Below are 7,118 nucleotides of genomic sequence, written 5' to 3'. Positions count from 1 at the left end.
GTTTAAATTTGTTGTTTGTATTAATTTGCATAAATGTCATGCTAAAATGGTTTATTTCATAACTAATTAACCGTAGCTCCGAATTAAATAAATTATATATGTAAATGGGGTAGAAAAATGCCTAGTTTAACATGGTTCACTTTCTTTGCATGTTTAACAACTCTAAAATATGGCTTAGGGCAGAACAATACCAAATCTATAATATGCTCATGAGGTTTTACCGGAATTGTTGTTCGTTGCTTCCGGCCTCATTTAAACTTGACTAGATAGGTAGTTTTACTTTGCTTCACCTTCTTGCCATGCTAACAACATTTAATCTTATTGGGTACATAAACGAGATCGAACTAAATAACTTGTATTAATTTGCATAAATGTCATGCTAAAATGGTTTATTTCATAACTAATTAACCGTAGCTCCGAATTAAATAAATTATATATGTAAATGGGGTAGAAAAATGCCTAGTTTAACATGGTTCACTTTCTTTGCATGTTTAACAACTCTAAAATATGGCTTAGGGCAGAACAATACCAAATCTATAATATGCTCATGGGGTTTTACCGGAATTGTTGTTCATTGCTTCCGGCCTCATTTAAACTTGACTAGATAGGTAGTTTTACTTTGCTTCACCCTCTTGCCATGCTAACAACATTTAATCTTATTGGGTACATAAACAAGATCGAACTAAATAACTTGAATGTGGTGTTTCGTCAATATGCAACTCGTGGGTTCGAGTCCTTGGCGCCCTAATTTCTGCTCTGTTTCTTTTCTTTTCCTTTACTATTGCGCGCGCACACACACTTAGCGCTCACTTGGGCCAAGTCCTCCTGGGCCGCCGCAATCCGGCCCGTTCTTATTTTTTCCCCAGTTTGTATTTTGGCCTTTTCCAATGCATTCTAATTTACTGAAATGCCACTGTTTTACATTATTAATAACTAGATATGCATGCATCCAGATTAAACAAACTATATGTGTAAAATGCTTAGAGTTTCATCTAGTTTTCATCATATGAAACTTTCATCCATGTTAAAATGTTTAAATTTGTTGTTTGTATTAATTTGCATAAATGTCATGCTAAAATGGTTTATTTCATAACTAATTAACCGTAGATCCGAATTAAATAAATTATATATGTAAATGGGGTAGAAAAATGCCTAGTTTAACATGGTTCACTTTCTTTGCATGTTTAACAACTCTAAAATATGGCTTAGGGCAGAACAATACCAAATCTATAATATGCTCATGGGGTTTTACCGGAATTGTTGTTCGTTGCTTCCGGCCTCATTTAAACTTGACTAGATAGGTAGTTTTACTTTGCTTCACCCTCTTGCCATGCTAACAACATTTAATCTTATTGGGTACATAAACGAGATCGAACTAAATAACTTGAATGTGGTGTTTCGTCAATATGCAACTCGTTGCATATTGAGCTCCATTTAATTTGTAGGATTGCTTGTGCACTTTGCCATGCCATGCCTCATTAAACCGGACATGCATCATACTTGTTGTGCATCATGCCATGATTTTGTGATGGTTGTTTACTATGTTGTTTGCTCCTTTCCTGTGTTGCTTCTTCGGGTTGGTTCCGATAACGTCGTGTTGTGAGGATCCGTTCGACTTCGTCTGTTTGTCTTCATGGACTCGTTCTTCTTCCTTGCGGGATTTCAGGCAAGATGACCATACCCTCGAAATCACTTCTATCTTTGCTTGCTAGTTGCTCGCTCTTTTTGCTATGCCTATGCTGCGATACCTACCACTTGGTTATCATGCCTCCCATATTATTAAGCCAACCCTCTAACCCACCTTTTCCTAGCAAACCGTTGTTTGGCTATATTACCGCTTTGCTCAACCCCTCTTCTAGCGTTGTTAGTTGCAGGTGAAGATTGGAGCTTGTTTCATGTTTGGAACATGGATATTTTGCTGGGATATCACAATATCTCTTATTTAATTAGTGCATCTATATACTTGGTAAAGGGTGGAAGGCTCGGCCTTATGCCTGGTGTTTTGTTCCACTCTTGCCGCCCTAGTTTCCGACATATCGGTGTTATGTTCCCGGATTTTGTGTTCCTTACGCGGTTGGGTTATAATGGGAACCCCTTGACAGTTCGCCTTGAATATAAAACTCCTCCAGCAAGGCCCAACCTTGGTTTTACCATTCGCCACCTAGCCTCTTTTTCCCTTGGGTTAGGCCAGCCCAAGGGTCATCTTTATTTTTCCCGGGCCAGTGCTTGTCTAAGTGTTGGTCCGAACTGAGTAGACTGCGGGGCCACCTCGGGGAAACTTGAGGGCTGGTTTTACTCGTAGGATGTCTCATCCGGTGTTGCCCTGAGAACGAGATATGTGCAGCTCCTTTCAGGATGTCGGCGCATCGGGCGGTCTTGCTGGACTTGTTTTACCATTGTCGAGGATGTCTTGTAACCGGGATTCCGAGTCTGATCGGGTCTTCCCGCTAGAAGGAATATCCTTCGTTGACCGTGAGAGCTTGTGATGGGCTAAGTTGGGACACCCCTGCAGGAGGGTTTTGAACTTTCGAAAGCCGTGCCCGCGGTTATGGGCAGATGGGAATTTGTTAATGTCCGGTTGTAGAAAACCTGAAGATGACCTTAATTAAAATACATCAACCGTGGGTGTAACCGTGATGGTCTCTTCTCGGCGGAGTCCGGGAAGTGAACACGGTGTTGGAGTTATGCTTGACGTAGGTTGTTCTAGGATCACTTCTTGATCATAGTTGTTCGACTGTGCTTTTGCCTTCTCTTCTCGCTCTCATTTGCGTATGTTTAGCCACCATATATGCTAGTCGCTTGCTGCAGCTCCACCTCATACCTTTTACCCTTCCTATAAGCTTAAATAGTCTTGATCGCAAGGGTGTAAGATTGCTGAGTCCCCGTGACTCACAGATACTTCCAAAACTAGTTTGCAGGTGCCGTTGAACCGTGCAGATGACTCAACCACGCTCAAGGAGGAGCTCGATGAAGATCTTGTCCTTTGTGTTGTTCCGTTTCCAGTTGATCAGTAGCGGAGCCCAGTTGGGGTTGATCGGGGATCTGTGTAGCTTTTGGGGTAGTCTTCTTTTATTTTGGGTTTCGTAGTTGGACCTTGATTGTATCTGGATGATGTAATGCTTTATTCATGTATTGTGTGAAGTGGCGATTGTAAGCCAACTATGTATCTCTTTCCCTTATGTATTACATGGGTTGTGTGAAGATTAGCTCACTTGCGACATTGCTTTCAATGCGGTTATGCTTCTAAGTTGTGCTTCGACACGTGGGAGATATAGCCACATCGAGGGCGTTACAAGTTGGTATCAGAGCCTTCCCCGACCTTAGGAGCCCCCTGCTTGATCGAATCGCTGGCGTTATTGAGTCTAGAAATGTTTTGAGTCATTTAGGATTATATATATCGGAGAGTTAGGACTTCTTTTTACTCCTCAGTCCCTTCGTCGCTTTGGTGAGGCATCCTGGCGTAGAGTTTTGACTCTTCTCTTCTCAAATTTCACTAAAAAAATTAGGATCACACGGGTATCTTGGAATCGTTCCGATGGTTTTGTGACGAGAACATTGTTCTTGGTGCCTGCTGACATTTAGGGGTTGTGGCAGTGTCCCGGGGAGTTGAGCTCTAAGGTGTTGTCGTCACAATTTTATCGTTGCAGTTCTGGAATACCTGAGATTAGTTTCGCCGACATCGAAAATCTCTTTTATGCAGTTGTTGGTGATATAACCTCGATGTCACCCAGTACTGGGGCGGGAGTTCGGGAGTATTGCCATAACTCGTATAACGGATGCTTTTTGAAGGTTGGGGTAAACGATTTCCGAAGGTTTCTTGGTTATGTGTTGAAGGATGGATACAGCTGGATGTAGGATTTGCTAGTTTGGGTGAGATATTATGCTTCCCCTGTATCCCCAACACCTGATTGCATAACCGGGAAGTTTCGAGAGTTTATAAGTGGGAATTCAAGTAGCTCTTAGGATATCTTTCCGATAGGTGTATGATATGAAATTGGGGTTCGACGTCTAGTGGTCCGCCTATCCACGGTTGGTTTTACAGTGGTCTCGTTGTGTCTTAAAGAGTCCTTGGCTATGCCGACTTGAGGACGCTTCGTATGTCATGTGCACTGCCTTGTACATGATGGTGCTGTACGATCGAGCCCGTGTAGGCCCCACCACAAAAACTTCGGACGAAATCTCTATCATATGTTTGTTCCGGCTTATTCTGCAAGCCAATCCTTTGTTTTGTTTTGAGTTGTGGTATTCGAGTTGCTTCAAAGTCAAATGTTGATTCCATCCCTTGTCTAAGTGGTGTTCTCATATTCCTATGTGAATACTAATCATTCTTGATCATCGAGATTGTCTTGCCAATCCTTTTCAACCGGTGTGCTTCTCTTCAAGCGGATCCGTCCATTTTCAACATCCGCAAGATCTAGTATCAGTTCTTCTCAACGGTGTTTGTTTCATCCGTCTCCAAGTTGCCTTTATTTTTCCCGCCCTCCCACCCTCTTTCCTTCAAGGATTCAGAATTCTTAACCAACTATTATGTTATTGATGAGAAGTCTCTCCATTCTTTCCCGTCAATGTTCTTACCCGGTGGTTCTCTTGAAGATGCTCTACTCGTTCATCATTCTTCATTCTTTTCTTCTCCGGTGGATTCAAATCAAGCTTTCGGTGTTGATCTCATATCCCTTTTTCCTCATTTCAAATACCTTCTCATACCGGTGCACCTCATAATAATTCACTTCTCGCTATTCATTTGTTCGAGAGTGCTGAAGATATCTCAGAAGGCTCGTCTTGTCTTTCAAGATCAGTTCAACCTATTTCGAGGTTGTTATCTCATTCTAGCCATTTAAATCTTACCGGTGCATTCTCTCTTTTAAATCGTTCTACGGTGTTTCTTTTGAGTGGGCCCTAACTCACAGGTCTTTTCCCGGGATCTTACCTGACTCTTCTTATTCTCCCGGAGCTTTTCAAATTCATCTCAAAGTTTGACGCAAGAATGAATTTTCATCAGTCAGATGTACTTCTCCAAGATCTGTCAAATTCTTTTCATCGCCGGCTCAACCTCTTCGTTTTGATTCTTCCGGAGTGTCTAAATAATTCATGGTGGTGTTTCTCGTCGTCATTCTCGGAGATTTGAAGTCTGAAGAAGAGTTTCTCTCAAATCTTGGCCCGTTCTCTCAAGATTCATGGTTCTAGCGTTATGCCATCCTCTCATAATTGTTTTCGATTGTGAGATTTCTTTTCACCCATCCGGAGTAATTCAGAGTATTTTTAGTTTGATTCTCTGGAGCCCATCATCTCATAATTATTCATTCGCAGCTTTCAGTTATCGTTCTCCTAATCTTACCGGTGCATCGATCATTTATCCTCTAATCAGTTCTTGATCTCTTCGTTCTCATGTAACTAAATCCCCTCAAGATTCTTCGTTCATTTGCTAATTCTTCCCGGTGTTTCTTTATCTTTTCTTCATCCATTTTCAATTCTTACGGTGTGAAAGTGCGTTATATCGACTAGAGGGGGGGTGAATAGGCGATTTTTATGAAAGTCTTCAAAACTTGGGAGTTATGAAGACAAACAGTGAAGATTATGCCTATTACTATGCAGCGGAAGTTAGATTACACTAGGCCAGCCATGGTCATGTATTCAATAGAGTGAAAGCACAGTGACAAACAACTTCAGTGTAATAAGGATCAAGTAGGAAGAAGTTATGAAGCCAAACAGATCATGCATCCACATTGTGAAGACAAATGATAAAGCAAGCATGCAATGACTTCACAATGAGTAACAGCAAGAGAAGGAAGTGAAGATGAAACCAGTGACTCGTTGAAGACAATGATATGTTGGACCAGTTCTAGTTGCTGTGACAACTGTACGTCTGGTTGGAGCGGCTAGGTATTTAAACCTTAGGACACACAGTCTCGGACACCTAGTCCTGAACACACAGTTCAGGACACCAAGTCCTCACCGTATTCTCCTTGAGCTAAGGTCACTTAGTCCTCGCCCAATCACTCTGGTAAGTCTTCAAGGTAGACTCCCAAACCTTCACAGACTTTGTTCACTGGCAATCCACAATGTCTCTTGGATGCTCTGAACGCGACGCCTAACCGTCTGGAGGATTCACAGTCCTCAAGTGTAATAAGTCTTCAGATCACACAGACAAGAAGACTCAAGTGATGCCCAATTTACTCTGGCTCTGGGTGGTTAGGGCTTTTCTCCTCACTAGGAATTTTCTCTCAAAGGCTTTCGAGGTGGGTTGCTCTCAAACGACAAAAGCCGTGCACTGAAATCTGAGCAGCCAACCGTTTATGGTTGTGGGGGTGGGCTATTTATAGCCACTTGGCAACCCGACCTGATTTGTCCGAAATGACCCTGGGTCACTAAGGAACTGACACGTGTCTCAACAGTCAGATTTCGAACTCTCATGGCAACTTTACTTGGGCTACAAGTAAAGCTAACTTGTCCGGCTCTGGACAAGATTCGCTCTCATTGTCTTCACTCGAAGACATAGGTTTTTGATTTAGGCATCACTTCAGTCATTCTGACTGGTTCTCTTGGACCCCACTTAACAGTACGGTAGTTCCTATGACTCAACACAAAATAAAAAGAACTACGAAAGATCTAAGTCTTCGAGTTCCATAGGCTTCATAACGTGTCTTGTTTTGTCATAGTCTTCAATGTGAATATCTTCATATACCACCTTTGTCTTCAATGTCTTCATACATTTTTAGGGGTCATCTCTGGTAGTAAAACCGAATCAATGAGGGACTTCTACCTGTGTTTTCCTGCAATTCTCACAAACACATTAGTCCCTCAACTAGGTTTGTCGTCAATACTCCAAAACCAACTAGGGGTGGCACAAGATGCACTTACAATCTCCCCCTTTTTGGTGATTGATGACAAACTAGTTGAAGTTTTCAACGGGGAATATAAAGTGTGAAGTTTGTAAAGGAATTGTCTTCATAAGTTGCAAGAGCTCCCCCTGAAGATGTGCATATAAGTTAATTTGCTTTTGGAATGCAAATGCACATGGCAGGTTGTACTTGTGGAGATCAGCTTCAGCTTATGATGACAATCCACTATGCATGTGAAAGTATATGAAGATAATGACATGCATAATGGAAAATGGACGT

The sequence above is a fragment of the Triticum urartu genome, chromosome 3 (assembly GCF_003073215.2).
Source record: "Triticum urartu cultivar G1812 chromosome 3, Tu2.1, whole genome shotgun sequence".
Lineage (NCBI taxonomy): Eukaryota > Viridiplantae > Streptophyta > Magnoliopsida > Poales > Poaceae > Triticum > Triticum urartu.
The sequence above is the reverse complement of the archived record's forward strand: the minus strand, read 5'-3'. Positions refer to the sequence as shown.